At 36.8% G+C, this 20,320-nt stretch overlaps 1 pseudogene; it reads right to left on the minus strand.

Annotated features, from left to right (window-relative positions):
• Window positions 1–19,360: 19,360 nt before the first annotated feature.
• On the minus strand, window positions 19,361–20,090 carry LOC119232346 (60S ribosomal protein L7-like; annotated as a pseudogene).
• Between the last annotated feature and the right edge of the window lie 230 nt (window positions 20,091–20,320).

Raw genomic sequence — 20,320 nt, forward strand, 5'->3', positions numbered from 1 at the left:
ATTAATGATGTAAGAAAAAAGTGCTACATTAAAAAAAAATCCTACTTCCATCAATGTATGAATGGATAAAAAATGGTATGTATATATCAGAATATTAACCTAGAGAAGGAAAGAAACTCTGGTACATTCTGTAACATAGATGAGCCTGGAAGCATTATGCTAAGTGAAATAAGTCAGATTTCGAAGGACATGTGGTATTCTAACAGCGTGGTCCCCAGGAAGGGGGGAGGTTCCAGGTTTTCTTCCCCACCCAAAAGGAGGGTGGAGCTGAGCAAGAGAGTAGAAGCTGCAGAGGAGACGAGGAAGGAAGGAAGCAGGATGGAGCCAGAAGGAGACCTGGAGGAGGCACATGGAGCCGAGAGACACGTGAAGAGACTGCGCTTGCCTTTTGGTCTTGGACTGGGTGACACAGATGTGGGTGAGTCCCGTGGGGAGGTGACAATGGTGGTTTTGTCTTGATTTTGATTTTGCTCTTTTCCTTCCAGACTTGTCTGGTTGTTTCTGATCCTTTTCTGTGGGTCCCCACTGGAGGATGCTTTAGACTTGGGGCAGGTTTTGGGGCCTTGCTCTGGGCCAATCCCATTTGGGTGGACTTTTACCCACGAGGGGACGGGTAACATTGGGTGCTTGATTTAGAAACTAGATTCTTTGCCTTTCCTGTATTGTTTACTAATTGTATTAAAGTTCCTTTTCATTAAAGTCTCAAATGTTTTGTGTTGATGCAGTGGATGGTGGTTCCTATTTAGAGCAGGCAGGTTTGCAGGGCCTGGGGTACCCCTCTCCCCACCCTGTAACAGTATGAGTCCATACTGAGGTACCTAGAAGAGATGGAAAGTAGAGCAGTGGTTACGGGAGTCCTTGCTTGATAAGGCTTCTAACATTCAGGTTTTCCTTAATGCTCAGGAGGGAAGTAAATGTGATGCTCGGTGCCCCCACAGATCACTGTCACCTCCCTCAATTATTTGTCCTTCTCAGTGGGGTCTACTGAGCTCTCTTCCACTTAGGTAAATATGTCCAACATGAGACAAGTTGGGGGAATGATCGACCCTGCCTTCCATCTAGTTCCCTCTGCGTAATAGTGTGAAATGCCTCATTGCTCTTGTGTGAAGATGTCACATATTTTTCCCTATTAACACTGAACATGTTATCTGACCTATTAACAAATGTTTTAGGTGCACAATGCTCCATTGTTAACTGTAGGGACTATGTTGTATAACAGATCTGTAGGGCATATTCATCTTGCATAACTAAACTATACCCATTGAAAAATTGCCCATTTTCCCACCCCCCTCAGCCTCTGCAACACCATTCTACTTCTATGGGTTTGATTATTTTAATTAATTATTTTATTGAGGTAACATTAATTTATACTGCTGTGTAGGTTTCAGGCCCACAGTTTCTCACCCCAGCAACTATATATATATCACAACACACCCACTACCAAATGTTGTGCCACCATCTACCACCAACCAATTAGTCCCCTCTTGTCCCTCCCCCGCCTTACCCCTGGTAACCATGATTCTGTTGTCAGAGTCTAAGCGTTTGTTTTTGTTTTAGATTAGCTTGTTCCTTTGCTATTTTCTTGATATTCCACAAATGCGTGAAATCACATGGTATTTGTCTTTCTCCTAATTTACTTCATTTAGCATAATCTCCTTACAGTCCATCCATGTTGTTGAAAATGGCAAGTTTTCATCTTTTTTTTTAAATGACTGAGTAGTATTCCGTGGAGTTTGGTTATTTTAGCTACCTCATATAAATGCAGTTTTTCCCTATTGGGGAATATTTTTGTGGGAGTCAATAAATTCTCCATGAATTGGAATTTATGGAGAAAATGAATTTGTATAAAACTAAACCCAGTGATTTTGAACCTATCATTGTCTATTTTTTATTTCGATTCTTTAACTCCTGTGCCATCAAAGTTGTAGTTATTTTAACATATTTTTGAGCAATGTTTGTAAATGAACTAACACTAGTTGAGTATATGTTGTGTATAGACTCATGTCAGTGTCTTCATGAGTTAAGTTTTATTTTCTTTGTTTATAGTTAGAGACTCAGAAAGATTGAATGATGTGCTGAGGGCACACAACTATCTGGTATATCAGCTGAAATGTAAACCCAGATTGGCTCACTCCAAGACAGTACCCAGAGCTCTTACCACTAAATTCTGTGTTGCTGGGACTTTGAGTTACTGATACCGAACACTATTAGTTACACGTATGCATAAAGATAGACGTTAGCAGGTGTGACCATAAAAATTGCTTCTATTTCAATGGACTTTATTGTTTCCCCAATATTGGTTTGAATTGGTTGTAAACACACGTATAGAAAGTAGTCAAGGGGCTGAAAGAGCCGGGCAGTTGTACACAGAAGCACGGGGACCCATCAGGAAGGTACAGAGTGAATGCGTCCATTGTTTTTAATAGGCCAACTATTTCTCTGTTGTTCCCTTGGAGGCAGTTGGACGAGACATGCTGATAGCTCCCCTCGGGGCTTTAACTGGAGTCAAATTAGTGACGTGAAGCTTAAGTTAGTCATTTTATTCCCAGGGTCACAAAAACAGTAAGTGGATGGCAGTAGGAGTAAAGACACGTTTTCTAGCTCATCCAAGATTACAGATTATATCAGTGCAGTGTTTTCCTTGTTGTCATGACTTTGTGGTCATAGTTATAGAAAAGTATCATTTTAGATAATTTCCTATTTTTCCTGCTGTGGTTCTTTTAAGGCAAGTCTATGTAATGGTTATCTTAATAATTAATACAGACATTTACCCTTGCCTTGGCACTGATTCCTCAGTGACACAGTTCATGATCTACACTTAGTCCTTATAGGTGATCAGCACAACTGCCCCGTGTACAGGACATGGGTAATCTCTATGAAAGTGAAGTGTGGATATCCCCACGAACTTCTGACCCATTTGTTTCACTACCTTTTTAATCACCACTTAGTTTTCAGGACTTTACTTGAGGAGTCAAAGAAAAAGTAAATGATCCCATATATGGGATCCTTCAATGTTATTTTCCCAAGATAAAGAAAGAGAAGTTGAAATATCCACAGTCAGAGAAGTTCATGGGCTCTGAGACACAATTGGGGATACTTCCGTTTTGGGGGCATAGAGATGTTTGATATGCATGTTTCCTGGGGGATTAAGTTGCAACTTTTAGTGACTCTCTGAGGATCCATGTACACACAGGCCTGAGAAGAGAAATAAGACAGGCTTTTAGTTTCCCAATACACTGTGCTGTTCTTATCATCCACTAAATTATGAATTTAATGAAGTTACTCAGATATCTATAAAGTCAAATGAGAGTTCAGCATATTTTCAATTGAATTATCCAGCTTGACTATTGACGTGAACAATATTTAATTTAATTTATGGCTGCTTTCATAGTTATGGACACTCAGTATAAACAAAAGCAATGAATTTGGTTGCATCTTGCAAAACAGTGGCTTCGCCTGGGAGTATGAACAATAAATGGATCTGGGTTCTCTCAAAGGAAAAAAACTTTTTTTTCATGGACATCCATTTCCTGTAATAATGATATATATCTGTAACTCTTCGGTCTAGCAACCATTTGTTTAGAGCTACTAGCAAGTTCCTGGCCTCATGCCCGAGGTTCCTGAAGTAAATAAGATAATCCCTTCATTTCAGAAAAGCTTTATTGAAAGATTGAATTATTTATCTCTAATAAATTGAAATGTTTCTTCAGCCAGTTAACGCAGCAATGAATTAAGGTTCTGTGTGATAAATTATTTTGTAAATAAAGGGGTTATTTTTGTATAAAGAAGAGTTACTATAAATTGGCCTCTGTAGATCCTGTTTCTTAACATGGGACCTACCTCTAATGTAGTAGCCTTTTAAAGCAGGTGTTTCAAATACTGCTAGGGTCGTCCAGTTTGCTGCGCCTCCATCTCCTGACTGTGCATGTCCCACTACTCCCAACCCTGCTCTCCTTTAGGGGCTGTTCCCTCCACCAGGTCCCACACTGCTCATTCTCATCTTCCTTGGTGATTTCCTTAGTGTATTTCCTCCCAGAATTTCTTCTTTCTGATAATACAGATCTTTTTATTTTAAGGTTTAGCCAAATGTTTTCTTTCTCCTTAAAGCTTTCTCTACCTTTATCCAAACTCTTGTTATTCATTCTAGGAACAATGTCAGACCAGTTAGCATTTGGTCAGTTTCTTGTGTTTAAATAATATTAATTAATTATAGCAAAAACAAGAACAACAACTTTTTTTTAAAAATAAATTTTATTTTTATATTCCCCATACAATTGCAACCCCCTTATTTTGACCCCAATCCCTCCCCTCCCCTCCCCCCCCCAGTGTGTCTCTGGTTCATAGTTTTTTGTTGATTTTGATTTTCACTTTCTTATAATTATTCATTTTCCTGGTCCCTTATTTAAGTTTTCTAGTAGAACAACAACTTTTACTAAGAGCTTACTGGGTATAAATGTTAAAACTACCTAACATGGAATTACTGTTATTATTTTCATTTTATAAATGAGAACACTGAAGTCCAGTGAACTAGTGACTTAATCAGGGACACATTCTGGGCAGTGGTCAAGCTGGGAGTCAAACCCAGACTGTTAAACTCCTGAGCTGAAGTCTTGTCCACTGGAGTTTCCAACTGTGTGTTCTAACTACGTGTATTAGTGGGTACTGCTAAAAATGCAGATTACTAAACCCACCCCAGATGTAATGTCTTAGAATCCGTGAAAGTAGGTGTGGAGCTCAGGAATCTGTATCTTTAACAAATTTTCTGAGTGATTCTTAAACCAAACTTTGAGGATATTGTACATGCTTTGCTGATAATTTCATTTTTCTCTTCTCTAATCAGAGTTCCCACCCCCTTCCACCCTTTATATTCCCTTGGACCTTTTATCCTTGCCTCCTCCCTCTTAACCTCAGAAACCTCACTTTGTTTATTAATGATTGCTCGTTTTTTATAAATACTTTACTTTGTCGAATTGTTTGCTATGTAAATGTCCAGTGTTTGTCTTTGTTGGCATTCAGACTTGCTTCATGTCACCTAATTCCCTCAGACTCCATTTTGCTATAAATAGCAACATTTCATCTTTCCTTATAATTAAATAGTATTCCATTTTGTAGACATACCACATCTTCATGATCTAATCTACTGATGGGCATTTAAGTTGCTTCTAATATTCTAACTATTGTAAATAGTGCTATACAGACAATAAAGTGCTATACAGACTTTTTCAGGTCAGAGATTAAGTTATCTTCTATTTTCTAAATCCCAAAGGCTACGTCAGACATTTAGACATCTACAACATTTGTACTCAGTACTTGTATTTTTGATGTAGATGTACTCATATAATAGTACATTTGTACTCATATAATGCTCGTATGTCATCATATAATAGTACATTCAATATTATGGAACTTCTGATCAAAGCATTTGGTAATATTTGAACTACAGGTACAGGGCCTGTAGTCAGTACCCAATCTCATGAATACTCCTCCAGGTTTTGACACTGATCACTACCTCTTAATTTCCTGCTTCAGTTCACCTGCCTTTAAAGTTGAGGAGATTTTAATAATACAGGAGCAGAGATATTGGTGGGAGTTAATAATTATAATCAGAATATAGAATTTTAAAAGTGATAAGGCTCATACACCATTTAGAAATTTAAGACTATATGAAATTAGCTTATTATTGGAGTGAGATCATATGGGGGCCACAAAAGTCTGTGTCCATTCTATAGTAACAAGACTTCCACATCGATTCAATTAAATAGATATGGGAGACCACACTGAAGCTTTCCTCTATCTTCTGACTTCTCTTGACAGTTGCTCCATCACATGGTGACAAGGTACTGTCCTTGCCTACACCAGCCAGTCCACAATCTTGGACCTCATCCAGTCCAGGCTCCTAGTTTTAGAGATGAACTAAGTAATTTTCCCACATCAAGTCAGAATTTTAACCCAGATGTTAATAGTCCAAATTCATTGTTCTCTCACCATATTATATTGTCTCCTTTGCATCACATTACTGAATATGTGAGTCAGAGAATAGCGTAGGTAATGTGTGAATAAGGCCAATAATGCAGAAAAGACTTATCTGTGAGCCATTTGCTTTTGCTAACCATTCTCTTAGGTGGTTTCAGCTCCTGTAGGACTATTAACAGTCTATTAACCAAGGGATCATGCTAAGCGAAATAAGTCAGAAAGAAAAAGAAAAATACCGGATGGTCTCATTCATAGCAGGAATTTAGAAAACCTAAATAAGGGACCAGGACAAAGACTAATACAAAGTAAAAGTCAAAATCAACAAGCAACTATAAACCAGAGACACACCACAGGGTGGGGGGTGGGGAGGAGAGGGAAGGGGATAGAAAGGAATAGGGTCAAAATAAGGGGGGGGTGCAATTGTATGGGGAATATAACCAAAATGATAATGCATACATTGTGCAAAAATGAAAAAAAAAAGAAAAAGAAAATAAATAGGTATATCTAACATAAAAAAACAGTCTATTAGCCATTTAACTCATCCATTTAAACTAAAATTTATGACAATTTAATCCCTTTTTAAAATTAATTTAAAAGATGTTTATTGAAGTAACATTGATTTACAGTACTATATATGTTTTAAGGGTGTAGGTTCACACCTCTACAAATATATGTTATCACACTATGCTCACCACTAAAACACCAATAATATTCCCCCACAGTCCATTGAGACACCTCCCCCCACTTTGTTCACCCCACCCCCCTGCCCCTTTCTCTTCTGGCAGCGTCAGTTCTGCACTTAGATTTCAAGGTTCTGTGTGCTAACTATATCACTAGGCACTTGTTACAATTAATCCTTAGCAGTTTCAACTTTGTAGATTACTGTTTTGCCTAAGTATGTTGCTTATTTTTATAAAAATTTTGTTTAAGGGATAGTTTTGGAAAAAAACAGCAAACAAAAACATGAACATCACTTACACTCTATTGAGAATGGAAAGTTTCTTATGTTTATTTAGAGACAAGTGGATTGGGGATGGATTTTCAAGATAGTCAGCATCTGCAGGTGTGCCCTTTGTCTTTCTGGAAATCATTTATTAAGGTTTTGCCATTTAAAGTATGACTATCACCTGCCAGTTGGTATGTTTTTAGCTTGCCCTGAAAAGAACAACTTAAACATTGTAAAAATATGTAATTAAATAATTTCTTAAGGAAATATTCCAAAAAGCTGTCCTTCTCCACAGAGACTTGTTAAGATGAGGTAGCCAGTGCTCAGTGTGTTGTTGAAGCCCAGCCAAAGGAAAGATGAATTCGGCAGCTTCATTCCTTTAATGGCCTCCTGCCCCAAATATAACTGGCCAGCATGAAATATTTATCTTAGTGATGCTGCCATTTCATATCACAAAGTGACCATGTAGTCTCATAAACATCGTCCAAAAGTGCTGACTTTTTTTAAAGACAGTTGATTTTTTTTTTTTTGCTACTGTTTTATAGCTTTGTGTAAAATGCTAATGCCATGACATTTGGAGAACTATTAAATCATTTTAATGAAACTAACAGTTATACAACTAATTCATTTGAGAGCATTTTCCTTGCAGAATCTTTTAGCAGTTGATTGTAATGAGAAGGTGGTTTTTTTCTTTTTATTTAAGCTCCATAATTTTTTTTTTCACAGGGAACCAAATCCCATTATTTGGATGTAGTTTGTACCCAAGTCTAATGGAGCCAAATCTATCAACAGAATTTGTTGTCCCAAATCTGGGCTCATTTGCCTCATGGCCCCCGCTTAATTTGATCTATGGTGGAGGCAAGCCAAGTCTGCTTTCCTTGAGAAATATGGTTTTCTGTTTCCTTTTAAGTGTTTAGGGGTAAATATATAGTAATAGGTTTTCAGCTATTGGAAATAAACTCAGTTGTTCTAACACCAAATCCAGGTATTTGTGCTTTAAAAATTACCTTGTGATCATATAAGAAGATACCTGGGATTGATTCTTGACCTGGGCCCACATTTTCTTGTTAATGGCCATCCCACTTAGCATATACTGTCATTCCAGGACCTCTGTAGAAGAGAATAATTGGAAATTCCTGAAGACATTTAGTACTTTGAGCAGTAGAATTAGATCTACATGACTTTCTTTGTCTCTGTCTTTCTGTATTTTCAGACATAGTCCCTGTCTGTAGATATTCATATTTCTTGAACAGAAATAGTCTCTTAGGAAATTGCATTTCCTGATGCCATCAAATGCAGGGTTGAATTCATTGTCAACATATTTTTTACCCATTACAACCTTGTATATTCCTGTGAAATGTGGTAGTCTGCATTTGCTTTGGTTACTTCAACCAATTTCATTAACATTCTCCTCTGAGTTAAAGGGTTTTGCTGCTAAAATGATCAACCATTAAGTCATATCTTTTTCTTCACCCCAGGCTTTTCTCAAGCAAAGTGTAAACTATTGCAGAGAAATGTGGAAACTAGAATGTATTCCCTCAGGAGGAGCTGATTCTTTATTAAACCTTGTATCTGGAACAGCAGTGTTTTTCTGCAATTTATATAGCTGTGATTAATCATCTTGGAACAATTTTTTCCCCCTAAAATAATGTCCGTATAGTATCTTGCCAAGAATGTAAAATGAAATTGACATCTCTTTGATTCACTGATGTTCAATAGTCTTACCATTCAAGTTATTGATTAGATGAAACACATCCGTTTAGCCTCTTGTTGGCAGACTAGTTTACTATATTTCATTATGCATAAAGAAAGGGCAAGTGATTCTGTTTATATTTATGTAGGTGCTACATTGAATATGCTTTGAATAATTTTATGACTATTTTCCAATTAGCTTATCAGAATACAAATTTGTCTGTTAAAATGTCACATATTTCTTTGAGTTAATGTCTTAATTATTTACTAATTTTTATGAATCATAGTAAAGATGAGATAAAAATCACTATCATTTAATTGTATATATCATTTACTATATCTTAAACTCCACAGGTATTATACTACTAATAACAACTAATGAATATAGTAATTGAAAGCTTGTGAAAAAACTTCCACAAATAAATAATCCTCACACCGCTCTCTTAGATACATTTGCTATCCCAGTTAGAAGAACACAGGTTTCTGATCATGTAATAAATTGTATGTTTGTTTTTTCCCCAGTTTTGTTGAGCTATAACTGACAGATAAAATTGTATATACTCAAACTATACCACACAATGATTTGCTACATATATACTGGGTAAAGAATTACCACAATTAGGTTAATTAACTTGGACTTTTTCTGAGCAGTATAATAGAAGAGGCCATTCATTATGTGCTGCTGAACGACCTGAAAAATTACATCTAAATTGTTTGGTACCAGAAAATAAGGATGCATATAAAGAATTTACATGGGGTATTTTGGCCACAATAGGATCAATGTTTTCAAAAAGCTGTCATTTGGGCTTACTGCATCACTTCAGTGGTGGATTTGGTTATCATGAACTCAGTTGCATTTATTTTTTTAAAGATTTATTTTATTAATTTATGCACAGAAGAATTGGGGTGCACGCTAGAGGTGAGTGGGAAAGGCGGGTGAGAGGATTCATCAGAGACAGAGTGGGGAGCAGAACAGGCAGACCTACTGAAATACAGTGTTGAGGGGAGCAGTGGGCAAGAGAAAAGAGGTCTGCTGCGCCATGTGGGTCAGCTCCCTGGCTGGGGATCAAACTCATTGCTGCAGTGGCTGACTGTAACTTGATAGCTCTGGCTCTGAGACTTAACCCTTGTGCCACCAGGGAGGCCCTTCAGATACATTTTATATGGTGGTGGTGTAATTGCTAGCCTAGCAGCAGGCTGTAGGAAGACCTCTATTTTGTAGACAACATATAAGTTACCAATTAAACATGTTTCTGAGAGGAGAGCATTATAGCTCTCCAGATTCAAAGACAGGAAAGGATCCCACAGACCACTCTTTTTCTTTTTTAAAAGATTTATTTATTTATGCATACAATAACTGGGGTACAGGCCAGAGGTGTGGGGGGTGAGAGATTCACCAGAGACAGAGTGGGGAGCAGAACAGGTAGATGTACTGAAATATACTGCTGAGGGGAGCGGTGGGCAAGTCAGGAGAGGTCTGCTGAGCCATGTGGGTCACTTCCCCGGCCAGGGATTGAACTGGTGCTGCTGTGGATGTGGATAGCTTCATATAGTGCCGCGTCTTAACCTCTTGCGCCACCAGGGAGGCCCCCCACAGACCATTCTTACTTCCTTATTCTTCCAAGAAGACTTAAATAGAGTAGCTGGCTATCAGCATAGGTATATTTCAATACAGAAAAACTTTGCAACTTTTTAGTACTTCTCCCGTAATCAGGATCTGTCTTCCTCTCCCTTACCTATTTCAAATAAAAGACTCACGCTGTTGGGTAACATCCATTTGGCTGAAATACCTGCACAGTTACTTTTGTAGTCATGACAAGCTTTTCAGGTTTACACAAATTTAGTTTCCCTAGGTTTTGTCTCTTCCATCCTTCCCTTCTCTTCGATACTTTCTTGGGGTTATTGTGTGCATTCCTAAGTATTCAAATATTACTGATACACTGATTCTTGACTATAGCGCAGCCTCCCACTGGTTCCATGGTTTTGTTTTTTCAAATTTAAATCCAATTTATATCTTGCCCCCCAAATCTTCCTTTATTTCTTTGTCTTTGTTAATGGCATTCCTGTGTCATCCATCCTCAATTGCGTAAGTTAGGAACATCTCTTATTCTTTGTCAAATCGGTCATTGAGTTGTGTTGATTCTACCCCTTAAAGACTCCTGTGGCCTCCTATACGTCTCCATCCCTGTGACCACTGCCTTGCTCTAGTCCCTCATCTCTTGCATGGATTATCCTAACTGAACTTTGATGAGTCTGACTAGCATCAATATACTGTGATTCTCTTCTTCTAGTCTCTGACTTTTTATCACCAATTTTACAAAGCTGGTTATTGCCTTTCTGCTTGATTAAAATCTTTGAATGGTTTTCCTTAAGGTCATGTTCAATTCTCTAAGAGTCATAGTAAAAGACATTTGCAGTTTGATACAGCTTAATCACAGGGACAAAATACACATGTAGGTATATATATGCACATTTATACACACACGTATACCAATATATACACATATACATGTGTGTTTATATATGTTTATGTATACATGTGTTTATGTATACATAATATATGCACATGTGTATGTATAGAGATACGTATCTAGCTTTGTTTTTACTATTTTCTGCACGGTTGCCTGTGGGCTAGTCATGCTAGATAACCCACAATTCCTCAAGCATATATGTGTGTTTTCAAGCCTTCTTGCCTTTGTTCATGCTGTGGTTCCTGTTTGGAATGCCTTCTTATACTATACTATTCTATTTATGCACCAAAATAAAGTTCAAATGTTAGCTCCTTTGTAAAACCTCTCTTGACTGTTCTTAATTTCTTGTCTGATTTTCTGCTCCCAGGTCGAGTTAATCTCTGTGAGTTTTTTCTCCCTGCTCTGGAGTGGCCTTCAGCATTGCATTTAGAATGGACTCAATCATTATAATTCTCCCTATATGAGAAATCTTGAAGAAAGAGAATAATCAAAATTTGTTCATGACACTTGGTCAGTGGTCTTATTAATCTGTCCTTGAACCTCTGTCCAGTTTCTCTTCTTCTGAGTGTATCATTTCCCTTTCATTCTCAGTTTATGATCAGCCACATCTGAACAAAACTTTGATGAAGTTGGAAAGGGAAATAGTCCAGTAATTTAGGCTCCTCAGGTAGAACTATTAAGATTCCATGAATTCCTTATATTTCATATTTACTGTTATTGGTTTTCTGTCCCTGTGCTTGATCTAACTTTAGATAGCTGGGCCTAAGCTGTTAGCCACCTGCCTGGTTATTTTCTCCTGTCAATTAGGTGCCATCTGAATCCCTGGGTAGTGGATTGTTGCCATCTGTACCTGCCATATCCTTTGGCAATATGCCAAGCTGAATCTCTGGTCATCTGAAATCCTTTACCTTGACTCTCCTTGTTTGGACCAGTGACCTCTTCTTCCTGTCTTGGGAGCCAAACTGATAATTTACCTTTGAGGGAAGATATCACTTATACTTAGAATATAACATAGCTTTTTGGGCCTCCCCTGGTGGCGCAGGTGGTTGAGCGTAGCACTGTGAAGCTGTCCACAGCCTCTGCAGCACTAGTTCGATCCCAGCTGGCCGGCGAGGGTCCCACATGGCACAGCAGACCCCTCCCGTCTCACCCGCTGCTCCCCTCAGCAGTGTATTTCATCAGTCTGCTGTTCTGTTCCTTGCTCTGTCTCTGGTGAATCCTGTCACCCTCTCACGCATCTGGCCTGTACCCTGGTTCTTGCATAAATAAATAAACAAATCTTTAAAAAAAAGAAAATAACATAGCTTTTTTATTTTGGTTAAAAATAGAGAATATGAATGAGAAAATGAGATCCTGGACACAAAATTGTAATAAGGACCAAGATGGGGAATAGGAAGGGTCTAGAGTTTTATAGACTCTGTGGGGAGAGCTGGGTGGCACATGATAGTGGTAGGGTATCTAGAGAGAGGTGCCACAGAAGAGGTGAGGTGACATCAAAGACAACTTCAGCTCTTTCAGTATTTGACTTAGGTCTAAACTGGGTTCTAGCTGCATATGCCCTCTTTATACAACATAAATCGGGACTATTTTACATATGTGCTAGCTATTAATTCACTAGCTAATTCATTCAAACTTTTGTGTTGGACTAGGATCTAGTAATTTAAATACAAAATGAAAATTCATTGTATCTCTTGACACATACCATTATACCTTCCAGGTCCTAGCACTTGAAACTATTATTGAAAAAATAAAAAAAAAATCATTGCAATGTTTCATTTCATAGAAAAATTCATATTTAGTAGCATATTGTTTAGTAGTAATATATTATTGAAATATTATTTAAGGTGGGGCAATATCCTACCTTTTCATTGGTAGGATTAGACATTTGAAGATTTACAGTGGGATATGTGACTTGAGTAGATGTGGTTTGGACATACCACATGTCCAAAAATACTGTGCTGTTAGGAAAAGAGTGGGATCTGTTCCCTCAGGCACAGGATAGGGACTGGAGAGAAGTTGTCCAGTGATAGCAGTGAGGCTTGGAGTAAGCACCTAGGCTGCACAAACACAATTGTCTCAAGATAACTCTGGAAGGAAAAGTTGGGCATAGTAGCAAGTAATTTAAAGTCAATGCAGAGGGACCTCCTGGTGGTGCAAGGGTTAATGACAGTGCTATCAACTGATTGCCAACCATTGCAATATTAGTTTGATCCCTGGCCAGGGAGATAACTCACATGGCACAGCAGACCTCTCCTGTCTCGCCCACTGCTCCCCTCAGCAGTGTATTTCAGTGGATCTGCCTTTTCTGCTCCCCACTCTGAATCTGGTGAATCTTCTCACCATCTCACACCTCTGGCCTATACCTCAGTTTTTGTATGCATAAATAAATAAATATTTAAAAAAATAAAATCGATGCAGAGTATCTACTACCAAGTGACTGTTTTGGAAAGTCATCCCATTCCTTATGGAGAAATTGAATATAAATTCAAACTCTTGGGGATGAGGTCAGAAAACACTATAATCCAGACAGCAGTGTAGTGAGATTGAAAGAACACCATCTCTTACCAGTAGTGTAAAGTTGAGAGATTTCTAAACTTCTTATACCTCAATTTTTTTCCTTTAATCTTTAAGATGATGATAATAGCACCTCATTTATGGTAATGTTGAAGAGTTGAAGGAATAATACAGTAACATGTTAAATATATGAAGAGCTTAGCATATACCTTACTAATAGTGGATGCTTTCAGTAAATCATTTACTCTCCACACCGCCTGGCTTTCCTCACGTTCTTTTTATTGAGCCTGGAAATCAAAGTCACCTTCATTTAATAGGACTCTAGCCAAAAATAATGGAATTGTGGGCAGAACTCCAGTCCTAGAGAGGGGCTGCAGCAGTGGAAATGATAATAACTTAGAATAAATGGGACAAAGGTGGGTGGGCCGCAGCTGCCTAAGGCTTCACAATGTGCTGTCTTCTGCTTCTCGCACATACTATGAAGGAATCAGAATATCTGATCATAAAAAGACAATTCATATGATTTATTAATGTCAAATATGTATGGGAGATGATCTTAGTAAAAACAGTAATTGTCAAAAATGACTGTCATTCTTTAGTGTTATGTTTTTGAGCCCTCAATGATAAAAATGACCATCATTTTTTTTTACAACCTGTAAATAATACTGTTATTTACACTAGTAATGCTGATGTGATTTTTTGTTCAATGCTATTATCATTATATTTAGCAAGCTCATGTCCCATTAACTTCTACATGAAAGAGGAAACTGTGAACTCAGTTGCCAGACTAAACTCAGGGAAGTCACTTGAAATCATGCGCCAGCCAGGGAAGGCGTTCGTTCCTTTATTACCCTGCACATGTGCTATGTGACATGAGAAAAACAGTGCATGATGGGGTGATCTCTTGGGGAAGATAACAGGGATGAGCTCAGATATGAATGGGGTACTCCTCTGCTGTGGAGGCAGCTTCCATGGGGATTATCAGTTGTCAGTGGGAATGTGCTTTCAGATCATAATGCATTCATGGTAATGCTGCCTATTGCTATGCAACAACGCTGATTTCCCTAATATAAATGAAAGCAGGAACTAAGGAATCTACAATTACTTATTTGTAAAGCAGTACATATTGAAGATTCTGTTGAATACTTTTTTAGAAGGAACTACACAGGAAAATTTAGCAGGTTTTGGAAGTTCCCGTCTATTTTTTTTGTAAGGCATAATCAGGTGACCGAAGCATTAAGGGCAAAAAATCAGGTTGCATTTAGTTGTCATTTGCAGGCCAAATCTGATTTGCTGCCTGTTTTTGTATGGCCCACAAGCTAAGAATAGTTTTTACATTTTTATATGGTTGAGAAAAATTGGAATAAAGACTATTTCGTGACACATGATTATAAATAAAGTTTTAATGAAACACTAACACATTAATTAAAAACACATTAATTAATTTTCATATTGTTTAAGTCTGTTTTCATGCTATAGTGAAAGGCTGAGCACTTACAATAGAGACCTTCAGGCCTAAAATATTTACTGTCTAGCTCTTTGAAGAATAGGTTTGCTGATCCCTGATCTAGCTGAAATAACATAACAAATCTTCACTATTTACTCCCTCCTAGATATAAAAAATACAGATACTTATAATATGAAGCACGTTGGATGAGAAGGATCAACAAGTCCTAGGACTTATCAGTTGAGAAAATGTGAAATGATAGCAATGTGACACATAGTGGGTCTTTCAACTATTAAATATGTGAATGAAATGTCTATGACTTTTGAGGCATATAACATGCTTATGATAAGTATTTGGCTATGGTTTTGGTAATAGGAAAGAGGCTATGGCAGTAATAAAAACTGCATTATGACACATATAGGCAATATATTCATATGTTGTTTATCTTACATGATGATATTATGCTAATATTTCCTCCTCAGAATGTTGATGGAAACCAAAACTATATTATTAGCCCTGTTAAATAATGTTGGTGTTTTTAATATGAAGAAACAATCAAGCATCAATTTCATTTGTTTTGCAAATAACATGCATCTTCTCAAATTGAAAGACAATTCCTTCAGGGGAATTCCTTTTCCTTAGATTCCTTGTATCAACAAGCTGTAACTACTAAACAAGTTGGTTAACACATAGGTGTTTGTTTATTTATGCTTTTGATGCAATTATGTCATGAGGAACCCAACTTTTTCTATCTTTTCCCTCAACTGCCTGTGGCAACTTAACTCAAGTTCATGGTTTCTCTGTAGCAGCTGCTGCAGGCCCAGACTTAACCCCTGTGTTCAGGGGAGGAAGAGGGTGCTATGGGTGGGTTGCAATAGGTGAAGGGGGATGTAGATATATCATCAGGATAAGCAAAAGTTCCAGAAATCACTGTCTGACTTTATGTCCCAGAAGTTGTGTCATCCAGTTACTCCTAGCTTCAAAAATAGGCTGGAGTATGTTTAAACTAAAGGCAGGCAAGTGGAAGAAGAATGGTAGGCAGGAATGACACTACCCACCAAAAAATGCAATTAACTACCTCAGAAAGATTATTTCAAAACAATTGCTTCAGCTTTTTGTTTAAATACACTTTAAAAAGATATAAATATTCTTAAGGACCAAGGCAAAAAGAGAAAATGAGCATAGCAAGATTCAGAAGCACCTGCTGACTTAGATACCAGTGGCAGCTATTTTGGAGAGTTTTGTCTATGTTCATTTCCAAATTGTGCAAAAAACATCATGTTTTCTATATTGTACGAGCATAGTTAATAGTTATACACGTTTGGAGGGAGAAGAGGCATTGAATCATCTTTGTGACTTCTACAAAGCAATTAAACATTTTTGTGCAGAAATATTTCACATGAAACTGGAACTGGGTGTGAAAAATGTTCATCTGTTTCCATTTTAATTTTCATTCTGCAATAAAAATGCAAATCACAGATTGTTGGAGCAAGTAGGAGGGGCTTTCACAGACCATTTAGTCCAAAGCCCTCATTTGTGACTCAAAATGGGCCTCATATGGGAAGGTGTCCATGTCTCACCTAGGACAGGGTATAGCCTTGTTGTTATTGTTACCGACTTCTCTGCGTTAATATCAAACGTACAGGTCAGTACTTTCTCTTTCCTGATAACCTTCGAATGTACAACAGATGGAAACTTGTGGAGTGCCGAATTTTCTTTCTGCTTTTGTTGGTTCCCTGTATCCATTTAAATGATGAGTAATTTAATTGTGCCCAGATGCAAGTCCTGCTGCTGCTCGGAAATCAGTTTTGATGGGAGAAATCTTTCTGTGTTACTCTAAGTCTGATTCATAGGAAATCATAGATGCTGAAGAAATTTAATAGATTATTCAGTGCCACCTCCTCAGCTTTTGGACGAAAAAGCAGAGTCCAAGGTTTAAATAATGTGCTTAGTGTCACACATACATTTAGTGTTAAAATTAAAATTTGGTTCTGTTTTCTAACCTAATTCTCTTCATATAATACCATGCTACAGAGATGGCTGTATTATTTGGGGTTGTACTTAGAGGCAAAAGTAAACAAAACAGAACAGCAACAAAAAAGATCTTGAGATCTAGACCAAGATCAAAACCTATGCTTACGTCTTTGATCTGCATTTTTAAAAACAGCTTTATTGATATGTAACAGACCTATAACAAACTGCATACATTTTATGTTACAGTTTGATAAGATTACACACACACACACACACACACACATACACATTGCGAAACAGTAGCTACAATCAAGAAAATGAGTATGTCCATTGTCTTCAAGAGTATACCTTCGTAGTTTCTTTTTGTACATATAATGTGTCAATTTTTTTCCCACTGGTTACTCCTAGGATTTATGGTTTTTTTTATTATGATGTGCCTTGTAATTTTATTCTTATTTCTTTTATTTAGAATTCATTGAGTTTCTTCTATCTGTGGGCTAATAGTTTTCATTTAACTTGGAAAAATTTCAGCAACAGGTGTTACAAATATTTCCTCCCTTTTTATCTCTCTTTTTTAGGGCCCCTGAAAACACATATTTTATTAAACCACTGGTCCTATAGCTTATTTACACTATGTTATTAAAAAATTTCTGTTTCGTTCATTTTTTTGGTCAGAAACTATAGTTTCTGTTGCTGTGTCTTCAAGTTTTGAAATTCTTTCTTTTGCAATTTCTTTTCTGTCATTAATCCTATCAGTAGTTTTCCTTTTTATGCTATTTTATAGTTATAATCTTTAGAAATTAAATTTGGGTCTTAACACCTTCTGTGTCTCTGGGTGGTTTTTTTAAATTTATGGATTACAGTTATAACTTTTATTAATGCTCTTATCTTCTAATGCCGACATTTGTGTTATTTCTGGTAGATTTTTCTCATTTATAAATTATAATAAATTCCTGGGGTTTTTTTTTTTGTAGGTATGATGCTCTTTGATTAGATTCTAGACATTTCACTTTTCACTTTGTGGGTGCTAGCTATGTAGTGTATAATTCAAGGAGGTATACTGACTAAAGAAGCAGCGAAACCATTTGAATGAGTAATGATCAAAACTTAAACACCATTTCTATGCAGAACTTAGTGACATGTAAATTCATTACATTTATGCTTAATTTGCACATGGTGATATGAAGGGAGAATTTGAATATTTTTTTTGACTTAGTTGCCATCAAACATAATGAGCTCTAAAATATATACAACTGTGGATAATTATATTGTCAGAAATGTGTTTTAGAATTTAAGTTTTATGTAGGTGTATCTTCTGATGGTGCAGCTGCAATGACAAAAATATGTTACAGTAGTTATTCAGATAATATGGTGTTTTATATTGTAGGTATATTTACTTGTTTTTATTTTTAAAATAAGCATGTTGATATCACATCACACCTACCAGGTTTTATCATGTTTTATTCAATTCCCAAGATAATAGTCATTTATCAATATTGACATCTTTCTGTTATCACAATATATAAAGATTTGTATAATATTCCATTATTCCATCTCATTTATTTAGCCAGTCTTGTGTTCATAAATAAGTTGAATCCTTTTATATATTTTTTTCACTCTTCTAAACAGCTTTGTAATGTACATCCTCAGAGATATCATGAGTTTAGACACAGACCATTACAACAAAGCAAATATTGAGTAGATCCTAGGAATGATGTCTCCATTGAAATTCATTCAGCCATTAATGTCTCTAGGTCTTAAGGTCTCTAGTAAGTAGTCATGGGTAAAAAAGACAGTTTTGAGCTGGTTTACCTGCATGGATCCCTGTTTTTACTTCATTTTGGGGTCTGGGTTTATCTTACTCTATTATTTGCTCAGTTTTGCATTGAATTCCATTAAAAATATTTTGTGATTTGTCTCAACATTGAGAGCTGTCCATCCATTCTCATCCACTATGTATGTTGTCATAAGTGGAAATCCTAGTAATCTTTATTTCCTCTTTAATTTTTCTTTATATTTTGGCAACCATTTTGATAATAAGGAATGTCATGCAGCTATAAAATGAGGCTTTCTAGTACTTAAAAGTTAAATAGGAATATTTGAATTTTATAGAAATAACTTCACATATGAACTATGATAATTTCCTTAATGTAGATGAGTTTTCGGCTCCCTTAGCACTCTTAGTAAATTTGGCACATCATTGCACTAAGCATTCATTTATTTCCTTGTTAACTTTCCATTTCTTCTTCTGTAATATTAACAAATGATTTTTTTTTCAATTTGAAAACATTACTGTTTCAAATTGAAACAGACCAGATTACAGAAACTATCATGGTAGACACCTTAGTTCATCCTTTTAATAAGCCTGTTGACCAGTCTTCCCTCCTGTCAGCATCTCCACCTTTTACAAAATGGGTGGTTTTCTTCTTCATTCCACCTCCTGGAGAAGATTATTTGAAGGGCCAGAGGAAGCTATTTCCCTCTTTGAAGTGTTTTCCAACAGTATAGCGTTCATGAATCAGATCCTCCATATAGATGATGACATATTTACCAAGAGAGGGTGTAATCAATGTGTTATCTGTTAGGGCAATTCACTTATTTTTGATTTTTGCCATAACCATACTTGTAGATCAATTCACTTTACTGACTTAAGGTTTGGATACCGTGGTACAATATATGGTTCCACAGTCCTCAGCATGTTAACTGAAGCTTTGTTGAGCTTAACAAAGGTGCTATTGAAGATCTGGTGAAGGCAAAGATGCTGAAACACCTTTAGGCCTTTGGCCTCTGATACCTCTGGTCCTGATGACAAATGCACATTTAGGCTCTGCAGGTGCATAGAAGTTTCCAGCTTTTCTTGCCACCCTAGTCATTCGAATCTCAGTTCTGTATATCTGCCTGTAATCCTTGTGATAGTGCTTAGCTCTTTCATAGAGAAGGTTCCTCCTTGCCTTTTGAAGCATCTTTTGGGCAAACTTTTTTTCTCACATGCCTGATCGTCAGCTTGGAAATCCCTTCCCTTTTTCTAAATGGTTTCTGTCACAGTAGAAACCTTCTTTTTCTTCTCCTCTGCACCCTCCTTAGTTCCAGCTGGGAAAAGTGAGCAACAAATGATATTTAATTAAAGATTGAGAGCCATCCTTTCTCCACTAGCTCAATCTTTGATGAACTTTTGTTTTTCCTGTCCCACAATCATACTTAAGGCTTTAATGCTAGTGATATTTATCATATTTACTATTTGGTTAGTGGCATTAAAAACCACCAGTTTTCTTCAAAGGGCTCATTTAACAAACTGCATTAGTA

This window comes from Talpa occidentalis, unplaced genomic scaffold (assembly GCF_014898055.3).
Source record: "Talpa occidentalis isolate TD23 unplaced genomic scaffold, MPIMG_talOcc4v2.1 talOcc4.7, whole genome shotgun sequence".
Classification (NCBI taxonomy): domain Eukaryota; kingdom Metazoa; phylum Chordata; class Mammalia; order Eulipotyphla; family Talpidae; genus Talpa; species Talpa occidentalis.